The sequence below is a fragment of the Corvus kubaryi genome, unplaced genomic scaffold (assembly GCF_017639235.1).
Source record: "Corvus kubaryi isolate FWS band 111438036 unplaced genomic scaffold, C.kubaryi_AGA036_p1.0 37398, whole genome shotgun sequence".
In the NCBI taxonomy this organism is placed as follows: Eukaryota; Metazoa; Chordata; class Aves; order Passeriformes; family Corvidae; genus Corvus; species Corvus kubaryi.
Window position 1 is genome coordinate 15,446,799 of NW_024581137.1, and position 13,180 is coordinate 15,459,978.

Genomic DNA, 13,180 nt, shown 5'->3' on the forward strand with positions numbered 1-13,180 from the left:
CACTGATGTATGAAAATTGCAAAATCTCTTTTTGGAAGACTTAAAAAAACTGGTGCAAAGTCTCCTTTGTAGAATTTCACTCTTCTTTCAGAGCTTATTCACAGAGATATTAAAACTCCTGAAGAGGTTTTTGGGTTCAAACCAAACCTTGTACAGTCAAGTTAAAGAAGCTGCATTAACACAGGATTACACTTTCTTTAGAAAATTTATGATGTGAACTGTGCAATTGAAATAATCCTACTTCTTCTTTTTGAAGATTTTTATAGGAGAGAATTTTTTACTCCTGTTTTTAAGGAAAAGCAGTTCTCTGTTTACATCTTTTATTAAATCCAGTGACGTTACTAGTGATTCTTTATGCTTTTGTGTAAAGGTCTAGAGTTCTTCACAAGCACCTTTACGTTTTTCAATCTGCTTTGTCAAGAAACACACATTTGCTTGCAAAGTGAGTACATATTTTAGTGGAACCTTTAGGAATCACTTCTTTAAAAGTCAACTTCTTTTGGGTATATGGATGCATGAATAGGTGGTTTAAAAACAGAATAGAGTACATATTTTTCCATAAAGTTCAGGGGGATTGAGTCAAAATATGACTAAGCAATATGGACATTGAGCTATCACAACTGAAGTATTTTAACATAGATTTCTTGAAAGAAGTGGGTAAATAAAGTAGGCGGGTTTCTACAAAATTATGAAATGTGATGAAAATGGTGCAATGTGTGATACTATACCACAAATTTCATCCATCCCACAGAATCTGTAAGAGTTGTTTATATCCAGGCTGAGCTTTTCCTCTGCAGAAGTAGAAACATAAGCAGTAGAAAGTCCTTTCCTGTCACAGCCTCACCTCAAGATGACATGTCATTTATGGAACTGTCTGGGTTCAGTTCTGTCTTCACTGATTTCAGGCTAATTTGGATCTGCAGAAATTACTTCTACAGGAAGAAGAAGGAAGGTCCAAAGAGTAAAGGCTGTGGATTTCCAGTCCTGTTAACTGCACCAGCTTTGCAGAAAATACATGGATGAGTGACTCCTACCTATGTCTGTACACAGATGCTTCAGTAATGTTTGCGCTACTTACAAATGGAGAAAAACAAGAGCTGTTGAAACTACATCTGAAGTTGATGTATTTTATCTCAGGACCAAAAGCCCAGAAGAATGACTCAAATCCAAGTATTATGTAATTTCGCCATTCTTTATAGCTTTGCTATACAGTATATTCTGTCAGCCAGTAAAGACATGTCAGCAAACATCTCAACTATGTTTAAGATTTGGTATTGTTCTAAAATCTTCCAAATTTATTCCAAATTTCAATTCCAAATCTCTTTAAAATGTCTTATTTTAAAATGCTCACCTAAAAGATTATAACAAAGTTAAGCAAGAGGGACTGAAGAAAAAGCTTAACTCCCCCAAACATTATTTCTTTCATCAAAACAAACATGGTATTTACAACAGACATTAGCAAAGATTAAAAATGCAAGGTTCCACAGTCTGAGTAAATTAAAATGTAGACTTTTAAGATACAAGAATTAAGAATAGAATAATCTGCTCAGTGGTGTTATGGATCTAGGAAAGAATCATGTAGTAAGAAAAATAATTCTTCAGGGCACTAATTTTCTTTCACCTTTGGTTTCTCCTTTACATTTTTAATGAAATTCCTACTTTTTTCTGCCAATACCACTGCTTACTCTTCATTTTCACAAGCCAGCCTAAGTAATTTAAAGGAAGAGTGCAACAATAATATTTCTGATTTTCTACCTTTCCTAACAAAGATTCTTTAAAATAAAGAATTATGGCTGCACATTAGACACTGGTATTTAGGCCACATTTTTGCACTGGTTCAAACAGATCTTAAGACCAATTCAACATTGTTCTAAGAAATCTGATGAAAAAGTAAGTTAGATTTCTAGGTCACCTAGAGGGTTTTTTAATATTTTACCTGGTATTTAATTAAAATATCATAACACAGATAGAAAGCAAGGCTCTGCTTCATTATGCTGTGGTCTGGAGTGCATCTCTGAATGAATCAGCTCTAAGCTGTAATAGGAAAACATGTTTCTGAGAGGAGCAAGCACACAGCTGTTTAACCATATGGAAGTGTAGCTGCATGAAGCTCTGTTAATATCCACTTCTCACCTCCCCACTTACACCCAGACGTGTTGCCCTGGGGCGGGCTCCTACTTCCACCTTTGCTCCCCTGCAGCCTCCTACTCTTCCCATCCTTTTGTACCTCAGCTGTTTCGAGAGCTCCTGCAGGTCACCCAGCCACATGACCTTGAACGCTGACAAGCACCCTGCCAAATACACCAAATCTTGCACAGCTTGTTTTAGATGAACTTTAGATGTCCCAGGTAACCAAATATATGCATCACTTACTGGAAAAATCAATCAAATAATTTCATGTCCTTTCCATGTAGCTGGAACACTGCATAGAGAAAATATCAGTTTGCAGGGGATATATGCTGCTTCTTTCAGTCACTCTGTACAGGTTTATACATTAGTATGATATGATCCTCTCAGTTTTTAAGTTTTCTACAGCAAAACTTTACAAGAAGATATACAGGAACCAATGTACAGAAATCTATGCTTTAAAAAACTAGATCATAAATTATGTGTGTGACAACTAATGAGGAGCAAACATAAAAGGAGGTAAACAGCTGGATTAATATCAAAAGTATGAACATGCATAGATCAATTATCTTTACCTGATAAACTTACTGAGAGTTTTCAAGTTGACATTTACCACACAGAAAGATGGATTACTTTCTTAGTTGAATTTGTCATGGATTTAAGTTAATTCCTCATTCATTAGCACAGAATTGGGGAGAGAACTTTTTAGCACTGACCTGATTGCTTACTACACTTGTTTTTCACCAGTTTGTTTTAAATAACTTAAAAAAGAAGACTCCAATACTTCTCCCCCAATGACAACATGCTATAAGAGAGCAAGATACTCGTACATTCAGCATATGAAAATTTCCCTACAGTGTGACTAACTAAATAGGTAGCTTCCTGAACCTCATGAAAATTCATGACTGCACTGAAATACAAAATCAGAACCCACTACGGAACACAGTCTCTACCCAACCATCATTGAGGAAAACACATGCTCAACTCTGTTGCTCATTCCCTGTGGGCTTCAGGCACTGCAACCCATCTGTGCTCTCATCATTTGTCTGTGAGCTGCATTCTTAGGCTAGTATTCTGCTTTCACACCCTTCTGAAAGTGCCTGGTGCCTAAGGAGACACTTCATATGGAACACATATTTGCCTATGCTCAGAAAAACAAGCCATACCACTTAAACACCATTCTATGTTTCAGGCTAACCAAAGGCACACACTGGCCTTTGAAAAGATGTATCCAAACACTGCAGTATCCTCGCCAGGGCAAGTCCTGGTTGAGTTGCATGTGAGTCAGCAGTGCCCTGGCAGCCAGGAGGGCCAAGTGTGTCCTGGGGGGCATCAGGCACAGCATCACCAGCCAAGGAAGGGAGGGGATTGTCCCGCTCTGTTCTGCACTGGGACAGCCTCACCTCAAGTGCTGGGGGGCAGTTTTGGGTGCCACAATGTAAAAAAGACATTAAGCTATTAGACAGTGTCCAAAGGCATGCAACAAGGATGGTGAAGGGTCTGGAGGGGAAGCCTGGTGAGGAGTGGATGAGGTCACTTTTTCTGTTTAGCTGGAAAAGAGGAGACTGAGGGGAGACCTCATTGCAGTTACAGCTTCCTCATGAGGAGAAGAGAAGGGGCAGACACTGATCTCTTCTCTGTGGTGACCAGTGACAGGACTCAAGGGAATGGCCTGAAGTTGTGCCAGGGGAGGTTTAGGTTGGATATCAGGAAAAGGTTCTTCACCCAGAGGGTGGTCAGGCACTGGAACAGGCTCCCCAGGGAAGTGGTCACAGCATCAAATCAAGCCTGACGTAGTTCAAGAAGCATTTGGACAATGCTCTCAGGCACATGGTGTGATTCTTGGGTTTCCTGTGCAGAGCCAGGAGTTGAACTCAATGGTCCTTGTGGTTTTCTTCCAACTCAGCATATTCTGTAATTCTGTGCCATTACCCTGTCTTAATACCATGCCCTAAACTGCAACAAGATGAGGACAGAGACATGGCCTTATTTCCATAGCACATTCTGCAGGGAATGGACCCTGAAATGCAATTCCAAAAAGGCATTGCCACATTGCCAGCAGAAGGAATTTGGAGACATTTGGTTCTGAAACCAAGCACATGAGTTTGCTGTTTACTAGATATGAATGCCCCACCTTGGTATTCCTGATGCCCTGAGGAAGCACTGCCATCATACCCCAAAGCAAAGGTACTTCACTTGTGCCCAGTTAATTTCCAAGATATTCAGGTATTCTGCGGGAAAAGAAAAGCTCGTTGCAACCTCACTTCCTGACACAAGATGGCCTTTAACCCAAAAATTACAGTTATTTTCTTCCATCACCTATGTGGTAGGAAGAAGGTTGCCCTTGCTCTCAATTTCTCTTCCATGCAGACTAATTTTCAAAGAAATCTCTGAATGTTCAAGCAGCCTTGGGCATTTCTTTAGCAGGTACACGAGAATGAAGTGGCAGGCTTTAGGGAGGATGGGGAAATAAAGTAATATTTTGAATGTTTCCTTTACTGTTAGCTATCAGTAGTGTTTATTCTAACGTATCATCTAATCTAAAGGCATGTCAATGGAAAGGCTTCACCAGAGACTGCAACAAATTGTTTACTCAATAAAGGTCATTTGATTGGTGCTGTTCATCATTTAGTTCCATTGTGAACATAAGCTCAGCTCTGACATTTAACAATTTAAAGCTAGGTAGGATTACTGTTTTGAAGACTAGTCTCATTGCCAGACAGAATTTGAAAATTGTTTTGAAGATGTAGTGGGAAATATTTTTTCTGATTCAAAGGCAGTATGTTTTTGACAGATCTGAGCTATGTATTTCATGGCTTTATTTACCTTGCTTAAGAATAAAGTGATATTTTGCTGTTTATAAGTACATTGAAAGATGTTTTATAGCCTAGTTTCCCTTTGAATTCATTATGGTCTTTAAAAGTCTTTAAAAGGACCTTAAAAGGTCTTTAAAACACATAGAAAAAGTCTGCTTTGTTTGTTCTTAGAAACTGCCCTGGGGAGTTAGGTCTTTCCTGTCATTAGCGCTTGCTTTCTTTGTGCAGAGCAGAAACTTTCAAAAAGAAGTTTAGCCCTTGTGACTGCAAAGACTGTCGTCTAATGCACTTGAGATACCAGCAGGTATTAAAGACTGTACCTCACACCAAGCACTTTGCCCTGTCTTTTCTCCACGATTTGAAACACCTGTGCTCTGCTTCCTACCACAGATATTGATGAGACTGCAGTCTTCCAGTTGTCAGAACATACTTTCATCTATGTTGACCCCAAGCCAAAAAGATAACTCTTATCTTTTTCCCCTTCCTTTATCATACGTGATGCCTCTTCAAACAGCAGTTGTTGGAGGTATTTTTTGGGGTTTTTTTTAAAGAGACAGAAGACTAAATTAGGGTCTGAGGGAATGAGGTCAGACTTGTGGTGCAGAGCAATACCTAAAAGAATCCAGAGAAATGTTTGGCTGTTGCAGCACTCCTACTTCAGTACCAGCAGTGAAGAGGCCTTGCTAGTGTCTATCTGGTTGTCTGACTATTCCTTTGGCATGCACTGAAAGATGGTGAAAGGTGACATGGGAATGAAGACTGAAAGGGGGAAAAAATTAGTTTGTGGAAGGTAAAGAACAACTGGGCAAACAACTTTTCAGAAATGAAGTAATAATCATGTGGTATGTCCTTTCTTTTGAAGTCTTCAAGGCAAAAGCTGTAACTTAATTTAATATATATCTGACCTGAAGTCTTTCTTCATTTGAGTCACATTTTTTAAATTCCATATGTTTAAAAGAGTATATGCAGCTCCAGATCTCCAGCCACTCCTATTATGCAATGGTTATCTAATCTTTCTGTATGCCAGTCAGTTATAGCCTCAGGATATTCAGAATCTGCTGCAGTTATAAAAAGAGAAACGTAATTTGGTTTCAATACATGTCTCATATAGAGAATTTAAACTCAATAGACAATGAATTGCTAAAAAAAACCTGCTACCCCAGTAGCGTGAGAAATTTTTTAGGAAACTACATAAATTGACTCAAAAATATCCACATAATGGTTTAGAGATAAAATTCTACATCATGTGGTTGTCAGTTTCAGCTCATAAATGCAGAACTAATGTAGCACACAAGTATCTACATTTTCTGTCTAACAACATGAACTCCATGGAAAATACCTAAGATTCTTCATTCATTTCAGCAATTTCCACACTATCCAATTAATTTTTTGAAATTGTATCCTGTTTAGCAGTACACATAATAAAATATAGCAGCACCCCTCAGTAATAAGCCCTTCAATCTACATAATTAAAACTGGGGGCATCAATGAAAAACTAAAGGAACTTAGTGTTTAATTTTCAGCTAGATGAAAAGGACCTGCCTCTGGAAGTTCAGAGCATAGTCCTTTGATGGGACCCACTCAGATCTGAAATCAGAGTTTCAAATGCACAGGCTAAGAACTTCTGGGAAGCTTTCTAGTATTTCTTTTCTTAAAGCTAGGATTCAACATCCCAGATGCCATGCCTCTGCTGGCACTTCTACCACTAGCCTAATAATGCAAGGATTTCTGAAGAAATTTCTCACACAATTTCAATATAATTTCTTTTGCATTTGACCAAGTCAGAAAAAAGAAATTCTCTGTGGCTGTCCTTATAACTCCTAAAACCAAAATTGATTGTGCTTGAAGATAAGAAAGACACCAACTTCAAGAAAAAAATGGCAGGAACGAATTAGCCCCTTGGATTTCAAAGTAAATACTGACATGATTACAGATTAGGCATGATTAAGGACATTGCTAAATTGGTACCTTAGAGAACTGCAACCATTTGCATCACTGAATAAAGACTGTTCTAGAAAGAGACTTAAATATGGCATCTTCTAGCACTGTCACACCAAATTTTAAGCCCTGACAGTGCACTCTGTGGCTTTAAAAGTCTGACCTCTAGAGACTACAAGGGCAGAGTCACACTTGACCACAGACAGAATACAGAATGAGAGAGATAATAGCTACCTAAAGGAATGATGAAAAATGACTATGGTTTATACCTGATCACTCTTGAGATCTCAGGTGCTTCCCAGAATTAGGCATTTAAAATGAAGTAAGAGATCATTTCATCCTCATCTGGGTACAGCTGAGTACATCTGGAGACAAAATACATTTTTTTTAGCTTGCTGGAAGGCAGGAGGAATCCTAATCCCTGACTTAGAGAATCATGATTCTTACAGTTCCTTATGGTCCCACAAAATATGCACTCTGCTGTATGACATACTAGCTCTCCCCAGACAACTGCAGAAGGTCTGAGCCCAGTCCTGCCTATAGCCCCTTGGTCAAGGCAACCTTCTGGGAAACAAAAGATGCTGAACCTAGTCACTGCAGGATAAAAAAGCCAGTGAACTCACTCAGGTACAAAACTTTTAAAATCGACAGTACCATTTCCATGTGTTTTCAAGGCAAATTTTGTTCAGATTTAGGAGGCCTAATTTGCAAATCCCAAACAGGATAATTTATTGGGACACTTGGCTCTGCCAAGAAGGCAGATGGTCTGGGGATGAACAATGCAGTATGAAACTACTCATGAAATTTCACTTGGGTCCTACTGAATTTCACATTCCCACTAACACAAGAAGATTTTGTAAGTAAGTGATCGTCGAAATTATTAGGTGCAAGTTTCAGCATATTTCTCTATATTAATCCCTTGCTATGCACCACTGTAGTTTTCTGGCTCTTGGCTGAAGCAATAAAGAGCATGGCAACAGCAATTGCTTGTCATTAGCATATCTCTATTTTGCTGTTTGTTTGGATATTTCCTTCACTTTCACCCACTTTTCTGGTGAACAAGATTAGTTGTTCCTCAGCATTGTGATCATACACATTAATCCAACTGGCCTGGGACAAAATGACCATGAGACTGCAAAATCTGATATGCCCTTCTCAGTTCAGTGATGATTCAGTGATGATAAAATAGATGTTCAAGAGCTCTCTTCTTACTAGGATTATAACTCATTGTGTAATTTTTGGTTAAAACTCAATTCAGATTTATGACAAACTAAGGTCACTTCAAAGATGCTTTTGAACTCTTAATGGAGAAATATCACCAAGTGACTTACCATAAAGATTAAATAAGTTTTTCTTGTGTGATATACTAAAGCCATGAAGGTGAAAAGTTTGATTTTAGTTATGAATTGCACTGTTCCGAATACATTTCCTGTATCTTATGTTGAAACTTTTAATGAATCCTTGCATTAGAAGTTACAAACATAAATATGATTAAAGTAATAGATAGGCGTAGAGGCAGGAGATTCCTTTTCAGTGTGTTCAGTCTATTATTTCCATTCTAAATAACAGACTGTAAAAACCTTTCTACATAAGGGTATCTAATTCCTTCATCAAAAATCAGAACACGTACCAGTTATTTAAGGTTTCAAAGCAAAGCCCTGTTCTGGCTGAAATCAATACAAAACTATATATGAATTTAATGGAAACAGCATACATCTCTCAAAGCTAATTAGTATTGTACTTTTCAAATAACATTATCTATAACTGATACACAAAGTACTGCATTAAAACTTCAGCTTTTATTTATCTGCCTCCTCTGTATTTTGTCTCAAAATACCTTCCAAAACTGACTCAACCTTTAAGAAGATTGATTATACCTAGAAGCATGTAACTTCTGAACTAAGGCTTTTTTAACTCTTGTGTAAGCAATTTCTCTCATTTTTTCTCACCTCCTCACACAACCCCATTTTCCTGAGGTCTTGCTGTCCTCTAGCGGCAAAGGGCTATGACAGCTAAAGCTGTGGGAGCGTTTGAAAGCAGATGTCCTCTCCTTCATTACGATTTTCATCATCTCTGCTCCAGGTAACTTTCAGGACTCTCAGCAAATGGATTCTTGAAAGAAGCTGATGATTTCAACTTGCCAGACTGTAGCAAAGTTACTGAGTGAAACATAGCAAGTTCAGTAGCTATTTGAACTTAGAACTATGCCCCAAGGTTGAATTTTTTAGGCAGTCTACAATTAACCACAGGTATGTTTAATTATTTTTAGCTTGAAAAAGCAGATGTATTACAGACTCTCATAAATGTGCCTATTACATATTAACATATTAAACTATGTTAAGACTTTATATGGGATTTTCAGTACATTTCTTCAGACTTCAATTGTACAGTCCTACTTCTAAAACTTAGCATTCATAAGCAAGACTTTGTCATAAACTTAATTTCTAATTTGTTGAGCTAATGATGAACTGTGATCAATTTCTTAGCCACCCTGTCTCCTATAATCACAACACCTCAAATGACTCAAATGCCAGTTATTTAATTTCATGTCAGGTCACAGAAAGACTGCAAGGTACAAGCCAGTCATAATGATGGATGCAGCCACAGCCATGCTGCGACACATGAAAAAGGGAAGAAGACATCTACCTATCCATCAGCCATCAGCTCAGCTGCACACAGCTCCAGAACCCTACATACCAGCAATAGTGGCTGGTGAATCATGGAACTGCAGACCCTTAGCGTGAAGGTCTCCAAGGAGGACAGATGCAGATGTACAGATGTCTTTCATGCAGGTGAACAAAATCCAGGTGTCACAACAGGGCAGAGACAACAAAGTAATTCTCATGCTTAGAGCTAAGATGTGGCAGTCTCAGGCTTTTATGGAATAACTAGTGTACCAGATTCAAAACAGATCATCTAAATGGAAAATCATCAGGCCTCGTTATATAAAACAAAGAAGCTGAGTAAGTAGATCAGCCATTTGGCTTATTCAGACTTGCACTTTGGGCTCAATGTAGAGCACTGGGGAGAGACAAGTTAATAAAGAACAGCCAAATAGCAAGTGTCCTTTTAGAGCAAAGTTGTCATCATCTCTAAAAAGAGGAAAGTGGAACCTTATACCATAGAACCATAGACTCATGAAGGGGCTTGGGTTGGAAGTGACCTTAAAAATTATCTCGTTCCAACCCCCCTGCCATGGGCAGGGACACCTTCCACTAGATCCAGTTGCTCAAAGCCCCATCCAGCGTGGCCTTGAACACTGCCAGGGATGGGGCATCCACAGCTTCTCTGGGCAACCTGTTCCAGCGCCTCACCACCCTCACAAAAAAAACCTTCTTCATAGTATCTAATCTAAATATACCCTCTTTCAGTTTAAACAGTTATTACCCCTTGTGCTATCACTCCATGCCCTTGTAGAAAGTCTGTATAATCCAGGACAAAAGCAATCTTTTAAGAATTGCATTCTACATCTTTTAACTCTATGTCCTCACTAGAATTCCCTTATCATGTTCTATCAGACACAGGCATTTTTGAATAATGAATGAGATAATATTTTCAACTCCCTTCAGTGTAGGCAAAAACAATTTAATACTGATTTATGAAGGATTTTTAACACACTTTGCTTATGCATGTAGCATACAGCCTTAAAAGTCACTCCAGCCCCTGAGTTAACAGAAAGAACATTGCACAGAAGTTTAGTCACTTGCCTTTCATTTAAAGCACCTTCTGTTTTCAGGTCATTATCACCATTCATTCTAAACAAAGAAACTCTCATTTTTACTGGGTAATTAATCTCTGGCAACCTATCATCTTCAGCCTTCCTAAGCATCCCCTTATCTTGCCGTTGTTTGACCTTGTACACTAAATTTTACTGGAATGCAGAGGTATCAGATACATTATTTTATAAAATGAACATCTACTAACTCAGAGATTAACTTAATAATACATGAAAAAACCAAACCTTCTTGCAAAGGTCTAATTCCTGCAGTTGTACTTTTCTCTATGGGACAGATCCTTAGGTCCATAGAACTTGTTTGTCAACAGTCACCAACAACTCCTAAAAATGAAATAAAGTCAGGAGTAAGAAACTTCAACAATATATCATGTAATAATAAGAGCTGGCTGAGGTTAACCCAGAATGTTTCACACATGGAATGTTTTAACAAACTGCCTAAATTATGTAAATAATGGAAACAGTAAATAGGAAGCTGCTCAACTACCCCAAATATTTTCACGCACCAGTGAAGAACTTTATGGCACAATACACCCAGACACCTCTATACAATCAATATCCTCAAAGGACTAAGGATTGGGCTGCTTCAATTGACACTTTAAAAAGTAGCATAACATGAATAAAAATTTTTAAAGAACTTGATACGGTGTTTTCTCCAGCAAATGATTTTCTGGGCCAATTCATTTCTGAAGTTCAAGACAGTTCATCCTCAGACACTGTTTCTAATATTTGTGCAATGAACAGCTGGATTTCTTTCTGAATTGTCCTAATCAGTGATTTAAGGCAATCTTTATTAGTTTACAAATTAGATATTGAAGTAAGCTATTTTAATCTCTAAACATTAGAAAAACCAATCCATGAAGCAACAGGGAAGCAATGTAATTTTTCTGTTTAGAAAGGGCTGTGTTAATATGGTCTTTATTATCCATAAAAATTCCATAATGCACCCAGGGGCAGCATTAGAGAAACAGCATTTACTGTTCTTCCAATCTGTTTGTTAATGTCAAGTGGATTATTAGAAGGGATCCAAGAGCTCTTACAATACTATACCTTTTATTCTAGGCTTAAAGCTTGGAGATTTTGATATTCAAAAACCCAGAATATGACAATACTTCAGTTCAAGCACCACGTATTTTTAGTTCTTCCCAGCAGTGAAGTGGGGAAACTGCCCAATACCAACATACAAATGAAACCAAGAGCCTTGCTTTGTTACAGAATTACAGGCTTATTTACTGAATCACCTAATACTGTACAGGCTATGTTACTGTCAATATGAGAGAAAACATAGTAGCACCCTTCCTCTTCCCAGAATTGTCACATATTCCATATCTGTCTTTTTCACCGAAGCAGGGTTTAAGTGGAATAGATGATTAAGGTGATTTATCAGTAAATTATATTCAGACAAGAAGTTGTTTTTTTCCTCATGTAAAGAATGGGGCAAAATTAGGGGGGAAAAAAGCTCAAACTCTCCAAACACAAAATTTTTACTCAGGGAAATAAAGTAACATCTTTTGTTCTATTTCTACTACTGTTACTGTACACAAAAGTAACTTCCCCCTCCAGCAGATTTTGAAGCTCAGAGATGTCTCATTGGAAAGACATTTCTAAGATTTTTTTTTTCCTCATAGTTAAGAAGAAATGGCTCCCTTGGCCATGGCTAACAAACCTGGCGCACACATGAGGAAAAATCTGTTTTGAAGTAGTGACATTTTTTTCATGCCAAAGTTAGGGCAGGTTCTGAGATTTGGGAACAAATGGGTGTTCTCCTCAGCCATGTTCTGTTCTGCTGAATTCCCTACTGCAGGTGAAGGAACCAAAGAGGAGTTTTTTGAGAGACAGAGATGGAAAAGTCATTAGGATAATTTAATGGGCAGATAATCTACGGCTTCCTTATTCTTGACAGGGAAGATCTTCAAACAGGAAATTCACAAGTTTCAGATGAGATGCACAAGGTGCAAGCACTGACCTCGGGCACGACGTGGCACCATTGCCCAGCACTCACTTCTTGGTGGTGCCACTACCAGCTCTTCTCAGTTCTTCATCCTTGGGGAGCGCCAGCTGGTCTCAGAGGTCACAACTTCAGAGCGGTGAGGGGTAATTCCCCCTCCAAGGTCTCTCCACCACCAAAGCTTGTGGCACAACCTGCGTGTCCCTGTTTGGCCAAGGAGAAGAGTGCGATATAAACGTGTAGACCAGCCCGGGGTGCGGCGCAACCTGAGGGCTCCGGAGCAGGTGACAGAGAGAGGACAAATGGACACTTGAGGAGAAATAGACACGGCGAGGAGAAAATGGGCACTTTTTTTTTCTTTTTGCCGAAGCACCCCCGGCGAGGCTGAGGTGGTGGCAGCGGGAATGGGAAAGTTTGCCGTGACCTCACATTAGTTTTTAGCATTAGTTTTTAGCAGCAAAACTCTAAAACGCCGTCACTTTTTGCTGAGAGGAGCAGATTCCCGCCGCCTGCCCCTCCGGCTCTCTTTCCGCTTTTCCCCAGCCTCTAGCGGCGGCTGGCGCTCCCCCTCCCGGGCTGCTCCAGCAGCGTTCCCAAGCAGGGAGTCGCCGTGGGACG

The 13,180-nt window shown here is 39.0% G+C and overlaps 1 protein-coding gene across 1 annotated transcript in view; it reads right to left on the reverse strand.

Annotated features, from left to right (window-relative positions):
* TMEM108 (transmembrane protein 108) overlaps window positions 1-10,864 on the reverse strand; it is a 242,112-nt gene extending 231,248 nt beyond the window's left edge. The window contains exon 1 of the mRNA XM_042042876.1: window positions 10,843-10,864. The gene's annotated coding sequence lies outside the window, so the exon portion shown is untranslated. The remainder of the gene's footprint in view (window positions 1-10,842) is intronic.
* Window positions 10,865-13,180: the final 2,316 nt, after the last annotated feature.